The 12,295-nt window shown below is 38.0% G+C and overlaps 1 protein-coding gene across 1 annotated transcript in view; it reads left to right on the top strand.

Moving 5' to 3' along the window:
* The window catches only part of LOC137293738 (alpha-mannosidase 2-like), a 95,986-nt gene that overhangs the window by 29,530 nt on the left and 54,161 nt on the right, over positions 1-12,295 (top strand). Inside the window, exon 2 of the mRNA XM_067824450.1 lies at positions 3,968-4,072. The gene's annotated coding sequence lies outside the window, so the exon portion shown is untranslated. The remainder of the gene's footprint in view (positions 1-3,967; positions 4,073-12,295) is intronic.

The following is a 12,295-nucleotide window of genomic DNA, read 5'->3' as shown; positions in this document are numbered from 1 at the left end:
TACAGTTACTGGCTGAGGTTGTTTTGATGTATACTGAGAGTTGTGAAGGTGACATCAGGCAGTGTGAAGGAATGTATGTCGCCCTAAACAGTGATACAATCAATCTTCTTGACACAACCTACATGTCCACTTTCATCCATTCTTATTTCTGCAGACGCTCAATTTTTTGTTTTGTGCTCCCATCGTCTTACATACTCAGTCATGTCTGTGTGGGTCTAATGTGAATTAAATGTGAAATGTTTTTATGTCAGTATTTTACGTCAGACGTACTTAGTGTCACCGAAGGGTCATCTTAACGGACTACAGAAATGGCAAAAGTCTGAAATCACAATGCAGATGTATTGTTCCCTATGCAGAATCAGAATAGAGAAATATACCCTTGGTCAAACCAGAATCTGGAGTAGTACATTGCCAGACATCTGGAAATGAAAATTACCCTGTTGTACGCATGAACAGGTGAAATATCTGTACAACACTGACTGACCAGTTGTGTGAAATGCTTCAACGTGATACAGCCACTATAAACAAATTGTTTCAATCATTTGGTTGTATTTATCAAGCACTCATGTTAAATGTCAGTAACAAATTGCATTTCTCCCTTTCATAAACAATCCACAATGCACCATTGTTGTGTTCATGGTTTCCACAGCATGTCTGCCTGGTGGAAGCATGAGGGTAACATGCACGCACACACGCACACACACACACACACACACACACACATCTCTGTGTAATTGCAATATCTCTGTGGTTTAATTTTGGACCTATGAACACATGTAAAATCCAAGAGAAACAGTTGACGCCATGAACAGTCAAAAAGTAAATCAAAATCAGCTTTTTGTGTGAACATTTAATCAAATAGTGAAGGGCTAAGAAAGTATAAAACAATCAAATGCTAAATAGTTGTTCTATCACTTGAAACTTTAAGACACAAAAGAAAATAATAATATTAAATAATAATAAACTGCCAAAAATTTACACATCTTCCCAGAATATCTTATAATGATACATGGCATGATGTTGGGGTGACAGAGAAAGGCCTTCAGCTTCACATATATACACACCAAAAATGGATGGAAAGTGAAAGGAAGACTCTCTAACCATTGTATGTAGAAAATAATATCCATATGTACTAGCAGTGTCTCACACTCTCCAACACTTTAACCCCCAATATATCACACTATACATGTATCAAAGTGTGGGTACCTGTATCACAATACATGTACTTCATGGAAACACATCAATAGCCCATTCTGTCTTGAGCACCTGTGAAGAAGCTTTCTTTCTACTTGATTAATGGCCAGCCTCAGTGTTTCACATTACAACATAAAATGCTATATTTGGCCTTTTCATACATCGCAGTATCTGAAAATATTTAGCAGCAATTCATGTTAAATGTCAGTGAGCATTATCCAGAGGTATGTGTTGAACATGCCACATCGTACAACAACACCGTGTCATTTACACTGACTCCAATTAGACACATTGGGAAATAATAGCAAGACTGTTGGCAGTTAAACAAACTCATCAGTGTATTCATTGATGTGAACAAAGATCGGTAAAGTTACTGTGCTGTCATTGTTTTTGATGCTGTGCTGTCATTGTTTTTGATGCTGTGCTGTCATTGGTTTTTATGCTCCAGGAAGAGAGCAGCGACTGTCAACATCTCAGGAGTGAGTGAGTGAGTTTTTAGCAATAACCCAGCAACATCATGGCCTGCCATGGATGATGGATACCGGAGATGGGCTTCACACATATGGGGAATCTGTGAAATCATATTGTCCATAGCTTCATAAGGCCATTTTGTTCCTGCCTTTGTATTTGTGAATGGCGACACAGATGGATATGGTCTGTTCACTGTTTGATGGTGATTCATAAACACCTGCTCATATTGTAAAATTTCCTAGTGGACTCTGTCTTTGGTAGAGATTTTCTTATTGTTATGAAAAGGATTTGTCAGCTATATCTTTGGTGAATCATTTCCACTTTAACTATGCTGGACAAAAATAGTTAGGGATATATGTAAAGTTATGAATTACGATATATCTATTCACTGACAATCTGATGAAATATCAATCATATGAATAACAACATTCCTAAATTATTTTGTTCAGTATAAAATAGAAAGATGTTTGAGGTGATTTCAAATTATTTTTTTCTTCTGTTGGTCATGAGTGCATGGTGAAATACGCTTGTCTCAGTACAGAATTTGTTGTAACCTGCTGTGACTTATTGTCTTGCAAATAAACCATTGTGTATGTACCCTTCTTATCCAGCTGAACACACCAGTCTGTAGTGGGTGGAGTTGATCCCACATTTTAGATTTTTAGAGTTGTAGAATCTAATGTTTATTACACAACACAAGAGTTGAGGACTACCCCATTCCTTCATAAGACTGTAGCCTATTTCGGCTGTCCCCCACTGTGATATTGCTGGGAAATTGCTAAAAGTGTTGTAAACCCAAACTCACTCACTCACTCACTCCTAGTACTGTAGTTAATGGCTATAGTTACTGTAGTTAATGGCTATAGTTACTGTAGTTAATGGCTATAGTTACTGAAGTTAATGGCTATGGTTACTGAAGTTAATGGCTATAGTTACTGTAGTTAATGGCTATAGTTACTGAAGTTAATGGCTATAGTTACTGAAGTTAATGGCTATAGTTACTGTAGTTAATGACTATAGTTACTGTAGTTAATGGCTATAGTTACTGTAGTTAATGGCTATAGTTACTGAAGTTAATGGCTATAGTTACTGAAGTTAATGGCTATAGTTACTGAAGTTAATGGCTATAGTTACTGAAGTTAATGGCTATAGCTACTGAAGTTAATGGCTATGGTTAATTTGTCATGCTATGAGAGAAGAATGGGAGGTCATAATCCGTCTGTAGGTAGAATATTAACAAGATTCAATAATTATCATCTACGTATATCAGTTACAGTTAGATTGTCTAAGGCATTGAGTGCATTCTTCTGACTTTGAGTACAGAGACGCTTAATTGAGCGTGGCATTGTCCAGCCTGTCTGGTCCTGTGAGCTATCACTTCAGCTTAAATTGTTCTACATCATCATGACTCGCACACCATGGACTGTTGACTTTGTCTGCTGACTGTGTAATTTGTGTTAATTTCTAAAATAGCCTCTGTTGTTCCTGCCATTTCCAATCTTTGTTGTCGTCACTTTCTCCAATGGATCATTCCTGCCAAGCAAATAGCTCCAAGGCAGGTGCGCACAGTGCTTGTCCACGATTCACATTTGCTGTTTACCAAATGCATTGTTCCTGACTGTACAAGCATCAGCGTTACTGACCTGAGCTTCCATGTAATTGACAGTTAACTGACAAAATATTGCCCAATAATTCCATAGTCAGAGAACGGCATTGTGTGAAATATCAGTCCCACATCGACATCACTTCCCTATCAATTTCATATTTAGAAAGAAAATGATGTACGATTGTTTTATCCACTTATTCCACGATAGCCTTCCCAGTAAAGTGTAAAGGGATTGTTTGGGAGATAGGGTGGGAATTTGTACAACTGCATTTGTGATTTGCACAGGAAGGGCTCGTCATTAGTATCAATTGCAATCAATTCAGCAGCTATTGATGATCATAGACACTTCATCCTCTCCCCTCACATCATACAGGTCGTCCATCCCCTTCACCTCTCGCAGTCCCATAATCAATTACCTCACTGCTTGACTTTGTTGAATCAAACGCTCTTCACCATTGGAACTTGCTGCCTGGCAAATACCACCAAGTTAGAGATTATGTTCTGGCTTTACAATGAGGGAGTAGTAATCGCAATGATGTTTTTTTACCTGACTTCACTATCAGTCATTGAAACCAATAAGTGGGTTTTCTTGTCTCTTTGTTGTCTTCCAGTGTGCATTTTTTACTGCAATGTTTCATGTTGTTGTATGTCATAACTAGACAGAGCTGAGTTTACAATGATCTTCATCTGTTGCAGGACCTGGGAGATTCCTTTGCCTATTTCCTGAACCTCTGCTCATATCAACAGGATATTTTTTCAGTAGAGAAGAAATGAAACGGAAGCTGTCAGCGTCAAGATGAGGTAAGTTTCTTCAGATTAACCCAGCCAAAGATCACCAGACAGATAATCTCATAAATCTCCCTGACATGATAACCCCATCTGGAGGATATGCTGAAAAGATGTTTGACTGGGTCTTCCTGCTACTCAAGATTGTGTTGGAGAAACGTGGGGGCTGTTTATAGCCAGAATAGATGGGTGTTTATTGGTTGATGGATATGTCATAGCTATGGGCAAATATCTTTTATGAATGACATCATAGTACAACATCATAGTTTAGGGTCATAATGCTCATACTTTTTAACACATTGGTCCAAAGGTTGGCAAACTTAAGTAATAGTATGATGGGATTTTTTAAATATTTACATGAATATATTGCCTTGTGCATTGTTGTAGTGTATCTTGTCTTGTTGGATTTGCAGTTAAACTGCTCTACAAAAAAAAAAAAAAAAACATGTTTGCATTCAGTGAAGTAATAGTGTTAAGATGAAGTAGCTCCTGGCTGGTTTGATGTTGTTCAATGGAATCGGCACACAAATTATAGCCAAATTTTGCCTTACTATCATGGCAAATGATTATAGCATCATAATACCATGACATTGTGCAGTCTTGAACACTTTCATCCTGACAGAACAGAACACATGCTCAAGACCGTTATTAAATATGCACAGTTAAGTACCCAAATTGCCAGGAAGCCACTATGGGGAAAAATGAAGTTATAATACCAATATTTTTATCTGACATTGTTCAACAGCCGGTTTCATAAATGGCAGTGGGGTATACTAGTGGTTACAATATTTGCTCATTACACTGAAGACCCGGGTTCAATTCCCCACATAGATACAGTATGTGAATCCCATTTCTGGTGTCCCACACTGGAACATTGCTAAAGGTTACATAACACCAAACTCAATCATGAATGAATGAGTCACAGTTCTTCTTCTGTTCTGATCTAGGCATGTGCTTGACCCAAGTGGCTAAAAATATTCCTTATTTTTCCAACAAATATTTGGACAGTTTGTCAGTATAAAACACTTTTTTTGCATTACATTGCTTGATCATGTCACAGTTTAAGAGTACAAGTTAGCTTTCATTATGAAAAGTAAATACCACAGATATTGAAAGTGAAACACAGGAATTCTTCAAATGAAAGTTCAATATTTGTTGCACATAATAACTTGTACCAAGTGGTTTAAGCATTTTTCAAATCGTCTATCTGTGGTATTTGACAAGAGTCATGATGAACAGGACTACTGTACAATTAGGCTTGATTTATCTAAGCCTTAAACCTTCATGCATAAACACAGCCATTTGATGAAGTGCACGTTTGATGCATGTTCCAATAATGTCCATCATTACAGCATCATTTAGATGACATTTTAAATCGTGGACAAGCACGCCCAGAGCTGTCTGCATCAACATTATAGGGCTGGAGTAATGGTTTTGAAGAACAAAGTATGTTTACTCGACTTTGTGGCTGGTTTTCAGCTCCACCTGGAGGCAAGAATATACAGACAATGTAAATGTCGAGTCTGGGGTCTAACTATCTGAACGTGTTGGATACAGTTGTGGACGGTAATGGCCTCCACCTGCAGCAAATCTGGCCTTATTCAACCTGCAGACTCAGTCTTTTGGCTGTGAGGCAAATATCAGACTTTCAGTAGTTTCGGCAATTCAATTGTTGTGTTATGTTAGGTTACAGAGGCAAAATTGTGTTACTAATGAATTACCTCAAGACATGAGTGCAAGTCAGGAGTGTCCAGTTTGATGGTGTTCATTTGTTTGGTGACAGAAAACTCAAATGTCATTTAGTCAAGGGTGGCAGTTTCATGTGGAAGGGGCAATTGTGTTAGCTATTTAAAGAATTATCATTTTGATACAAATGATCTTTTTGTTACAAGCATATGTGGTTTCAGTTACCATATTGGCATTGCAGGTGGTATGATTCAGAGTCCAGTAATGAAACTATTCAGGCAATAGACTTCATGTAGTTTGTATAAGTATGTCAAGTCCTTCTGTCATGACCTGAAAGCCCTAGTTTGTCAATGTGTGGTCGTTTAGTCTTGTAATATGCTTGGGTGAAGATGTGATAACAGGATGTCTGAAGAATGGTCTCAGCGGATTCAGTCTAGTTAACACTTCTTGATATGCCTCTCTGATAAAGGGTGGTTTGAACCACCCCACCCATACATCCACCAGTGGTACCCCAGACCACCCCCTACATCCACCAGTGGTCCCTCACACCACCCCCTACATCCACCAGTGGTCCCTCACACCACCCCCTACATCCACCAGTGGTCCTCCACCCCCACACCACCCCCCTACATCCACCAGTGGTCTTCCACACCACCCCCTACATCCACCAGTGGTCCCACACACCACTCCCTACATCCACCAGTGCTCTCCCACCCCAACACCACCCCCTACATCCACCAGTGGTCCCACACACCACCCCCTATACCCACCAGTGAGCCCAAGTTACTATACCTGCCAATGTCTACACTACCACCCCTCTCTATCCTCTATCCTCTACCCTCACCCCACAGTCATTATAAACCTACAGGAAACATCATGCAGTTGAGATAAACATCTCTAGAGCAGCATTTCGTCAGTGTTAAAGTCTCCAATTTGAATCACTCTTTCACAACATAAAGGCTTTGAGAATGATAATCAAGAAAGTTTCCCCATTACAACTTCTTTTGAAAGCTTAGATGGAGATGGTGATACTTGATACAGAGTGATACTAAAGACTCATATGCACTGCAATCACTGACTGGCAAGCGAAATCCCCTTTCTGGTAATACATTAACTCACATGACTAAGTGTGATTATGTTATGTTTGCCGCAACATGATAAGCTTATGTCTTGAAGCTGAGTCTGTATAAGCTAAAATGTTTTACAAGGACATGATGTTGATATGAGGAGGCTGTATTGTATTCCTGATGGACAACTCCTTCAAGAACATGACCCAGCCAGACATACTTCAAGGTTTGTCCAGTGGGTACTATTCCTATTGCATTTGAAGTATTTCAGTACTAATGTAATATATAACGTGACAGATATTCACGCCAAGGAATAAGTCTTCCTCTTTCATTTTGTCTGTTAAACTCTGATTTCTTCTTTCTTGAATCATGTCAGCATAGCCTTTAATTTCAGTCCAACAGATCAAAAACATTATTCACCTATTTGGAATCAAGCAATAATTTTCAGATATACCCCAGGTTTTGAACTCTGGTCAATGTAAGGGCAGACAACTCAGCATACTTCAATATCTCCAGTGCCAGATAGGAGGGGAGTTATGAACATCATTTTCACTAATCCATGGTATATGGTAGGGGTGTACATCTTCTTAAATCTGTACATGTGGACAGACTATTGTTTCTACAAAGTTAGAAACCAAGATAAAAAGTTATTTCTCCCTTCACCACACTGTTTGAGTAAGATGCAAAATATTGCCATGTGCCAATTATGTTAACCTGTCTTTCAACTTGAGTCACCAAGTTATCTGACGGCAGATTCATTTGTGAGATTTCTTGATACTTTTATAGTGACAAAAGATTAGTTTCCTTTTTAAATCTCTTGTGTCAGTTGACTGTTCAGTGCACTGGATACATCTTCATGTTGTTAAACTAAAACAAATATCTACCTGTTCACTGTTTAATTTTCAACATTTACACACAGTAACATTACTGTTGAAACTGAAAGGTGACCATTTGTGACAAATGTGACAGAGCCAGTAATTATTGTTTAACCTCTGTGTTGTTATTATTATCAAAGACCTGTTTGCAAACCATAGTTTTGTAATAAATGGTATCAAATCCTGTTTGTATGGATTGGCTTGTTGAATTTTTTTTAATACTGTATCATGTTCACTAAGAAGTCATCATGGCAACTTGTCAGGTACTGACCTGAAATTAAATTGTCGTAAAAGGTGACTAACGGGATCGGGTGGTCAGACTCACTGACTTGGCTGTCAAATGTCATCGATTCCCAAATGCGCAGATTGATGCTCATGTTGTTGGTCACTGGATTGTCTGGTCCAGACCCGATTATTTACAGACCACCGCCATATAGCTGGAATATTGCTGAGTGCGGCGTAAAACTAAACTCACTCTTTTCTTGAAGCATAAAAACTTATGACATTATCTCTGTTCCAATGACAATGCACTATGTTTTAATTTGTGAAACAGCCCCCTGTAATTGTCCACTGCATGTATGAAAACCTATGACTATAAACCTGACTATGCCCCGCCCATACTTCCATAAGCTTCTGTGACAAGAGGACATAGAGGGACACAGATCTGTTCTTGATGTTTAAATGGCTCTTAATCCCTTTTGTGAAGTCACACTTGACTGGATGGTGATGGTTGGAGAGTGACATGTTGACAATCTGTGTGACGGCTGGAACGGAAGATCAATGACTTGTGCCCATTGTGTGTGCGTGATGCTTGAGCTGGTTGTAGCTTAATACTGGTGATCTAGTGTAAAGATGATCATTTGTTCTCTCAGATGTCACTTGGCATTAAACCAAACATGCTGTTGATGTGTCACTTGGATAGTTTTTGTTTTATTGGAAATTGGAATGTTTGGGGGACTTACTGGAGCCCTCCAGGTGGCTCTGATGACACAAATCCTGAGATGCAACAACTGCACTGAAGTACATCCTTTTAGGCAGAAGCCAGTGATCATGGTGTAAATATGATTGGACTTCTACCTTTGTCAGCAGCATGACTATGAGAGATGTACCAGCATCACCTTTGGCTTTGCTTCAGATGATACTCATATATGATAACACTGAAATTATGTTACCAGCAAGTTAATTCACTCTCACTCAACTCACTTATACATCCATCAACTGGCAGACAGGTTCTCCCAGGGTTTAAAATATGGTTCATGATTGTCTCAACCTGTGAAGGTCTGGGGTAGAATAGGCCTTCAGCAACCCATGCTTGCCATGAAAGGTGACTATAAAAGGATCAGGTGGTCAGACTTGGTTGGCACACATCATCAGTTCCCAATTGAACAGATTGATGCTCATGCTGTTAATCAAGTTGATAACTGGATTGTCTGGTTCAGACTCCTGATTTACAGAGAGCCACCATACAGCTGGAATATTGATGAGTGTGGCATAAAACTAAACTCACTCACTTACTCTTGATTGTCTCCCTTAGATACATGGTGGTTTGAATCTTTGTTTCCTAGATTATGATTTTTGGTTTTGGAGCACTAGACCTGTACTTTACCAAGGTGGAAACAAAAAGAATTGAATCACTTTGGGCTATCCTCCGACACCACACATCATGTAAGATCAAAACCCTCGAAATGTTTCACCTGCCAGAAAATAGCATGCTTTCAAGATTGAGGCATTACCTCAAGATGACATTTCCTTATTTTTGTCATGCAACATGTTCACCTTAATATGAGTTTTTAGCCAGTTAGAATTGGCATATTTTTATGAGCATATTAGTTTTATGGGTGATGCATTTTTACCAATATACTCACAGAACGTACTATGAGTAGACGCCTGCCATGATGAGTATCATCCACAGTTATGTACCATATGATTGGACTGGTGTCAAGTTACTGGGTAATCAGTTGCCTTCAGTGTAAGAATTATCCTCTAGGGCATGTGTAATCACATGCAGTTTTTGTTTTTTTATTTCTAATTGAATTGCAGATGCAGTTTCCAGAGCTAATCAGTGTGAAAATTAACACTCACACATGGGATTGCTGATTGTCATGTATGAAGTTGAAAAATTTAATCTAAATATAGCCAGAATTAAGTTGTCTTTGGAAGATGTTTGTGAATAAACGTTATTAGCCATTAAACCATGCACTGAGTGAGACTGAAATTCAAACATGTTGAGAAATTCCTTCAGTGGAGATAGATATCTGTTTATGAGTAAACTCAATTTGACCATAAACTTTACACTGAGCATTATAGCTTGCTCTTTCCACTGTTTATATTGCTATTTGTCAGTAGAAAATCAAAATAGAAAAAATGAAAATTGTAAATATTGCAAGTTCATTACTGGCTTTTGGTCTTTTCTGGTATTGTCATGTATTATAGGAAACAAGGTATTTTGATACGCACATAAACTGATGAATGACCAAACAGACATGTATCATTTTTTTAATATGAATTCAAATCTTCTGTTGCCCTTGTCTAAAATGAGAGCAAACAGTTCTGCCATTTTTTTATATGAACACATTTAATTTAATTAATCATCATAACATGTGATAAATCTTAAGGACTACTTACCAACCTATCAACTGTTCTATAGAAAGATACTAGTATTTAAAAAACTCAGTCTTGTACTTGCTTATTTCATTACTGAGATTCTTAAGTTTTGAGAAACGTTTTCCTTGATATTTTTCTCAGTATCCTATATTTTATCCTGGTGGCAATGTGAGCCATAAAGGTCAAGGTTACTTTACTGGCATCAAAACATTTTTCACGCCTATTTGTATTTTAATTGGTGTGAGTTCCTTCTGAAATTTCAACTCACACAATATTTATAAACACAGTTCCATGATTTCTGACACATAAATCTCTGTGAGCATGTTTTACAGAATGGGGCTATAGAGATAAAGTTTATTCTGTTTGAATTAATGTGACTGAAAGTTAATTTTATAAATAACTGTTTTAGAAATCCAGATTTTATTTATTTTTTTCCTTTGTCAATGCAAGTGACTTTCATCTGAGTCCACCCACTCATGTCAGATGTGTAGGCGGGGAGATGGATGTATTGTTCTGAACATGTTGCACAATTAGACAACAGATTCAAAAACTGTACACCAGACTCGAGCTGTCTTGACAGGCCCTTACATCTAACTGTCATGATTTGTAGAAGACAAAAGAAAGTGAGTTTAAAGATCTGATTATTTTGGGAGGAAATATAATTTCAATAAATGTTTCAAGGAATGAATATCACATTAATGCAAAGTATTTTTAACACTTAACAGCCAGAGTGGTGTTGAACACACTGAACTCTCAAGTTGCCTCCCTTTGACAAGCAGGATCCTCTGTTCATGAGCTCAAATAACAGATTTACCCTAATTATGATTTTGGGTCTGTAGATAATTACCTAAACCTCAGTGACATACATCGGCATTAGCCACCCCTCCCCCACCATGTCTAACTCAACCAGAACTACTGTTAAGTGCTCGGCTTAACTGCATTTAGTCACTCATGTCAAAAGCAAATGACTCAAATGTACTCAGTTTTGAAATATACTTCCAGATTTAACTGCTACTGTCATCAGCATGCGAAAAATGTTCTCTTTAAAAAATGTTTTTGAAGTTAAACATTGGCTGTGAGGCAGACTGAGTTACATTTGTGTTTAAGTGTGTTGAACCGAAGTATTATGACTGTAGAATTTGACACGATCTGAAGATTTTCAAACTCTCTTGTTAAGCCTCTGTCAGGTCAAGTTTCACAGACTCTTGGTGGAGAGTTACACTGACATGTCAGATCTAATAAAAATGCTCTCCTCATATAACAGACTGGACTGGCATAAAAACTGAAAGTTTCCAGTGACGGCTACAAATATCAGAATGATATTTCATGCTTCTATGCCTCATTGTTCCTGTTACATGTCTGTTGATGGTATTATCTTTTGTCAGCATATTTTTTTATCTCATAAAAGATCTATGATGTTTTCCTTGCTATATCATTACCACTGTTGCTATGGTAGTTGGGTAGCCCAGTAGTTTAAGCTGTTGTTCATCACACTGAGCACCTGGGTTTGTTTTTCCCCATGTGAAGTCCATTTCTGGTGGCCCTCATCATGATACTGATATCATGGCATAAGACCAAACTCACTCACTCGCTTGTTAGGTTCAAATTCCAAATAAACCATCATTGGTGTGTCAGTACCAGTACCTCTTGGTCCTTGATGCACCTAGGGTACAGTGACCTGCATCTTCTCCTAATTCTGTCCCTATCACACCATAACATACTCATATAACTGAAATAGTGTTCAAAGTAGCAGCAAAGAACAATCACTCACTTATTAACATCTTAGCAGGGTTTGGGTCTTGAAGTCTCTAAAGTAATTAACAGTTGCACCTAGGGTTCAGTGACCTGCATCTTCTCCTAATTCTGTCCCTATCAAACCATAACATACTCATATAACTGAAATAGTGTTCAAAGTAGCAGCAAAGAACACTCACTCACTTATTAACATCTTAGCAGGGTTTGGGTCTTGAAGTCTCTAAAGTAATTAACAGTTTACATGATAATTT

Source organism: Haliotis asinina, chromosome 8 (assembly GCF_037392515.1).
Source record: "Haliotis asinina isolate JCU_RB_2024 chromosome 8, JCU_Hal_asi_v2, whole genome shotgun sequence".
Classification (NCBI taxonomy): domain Eukaryota; kingdom Metazoa; phylum Mollusca; class Gastropoda; order Lepetellida; family Haliotidae; genus Haliotis; species Haliotis asinina.
Note: the sequence above shows the minus strand (reverse complement) of the source record. Positions and strands in the feature narration are given on the sequence as shown.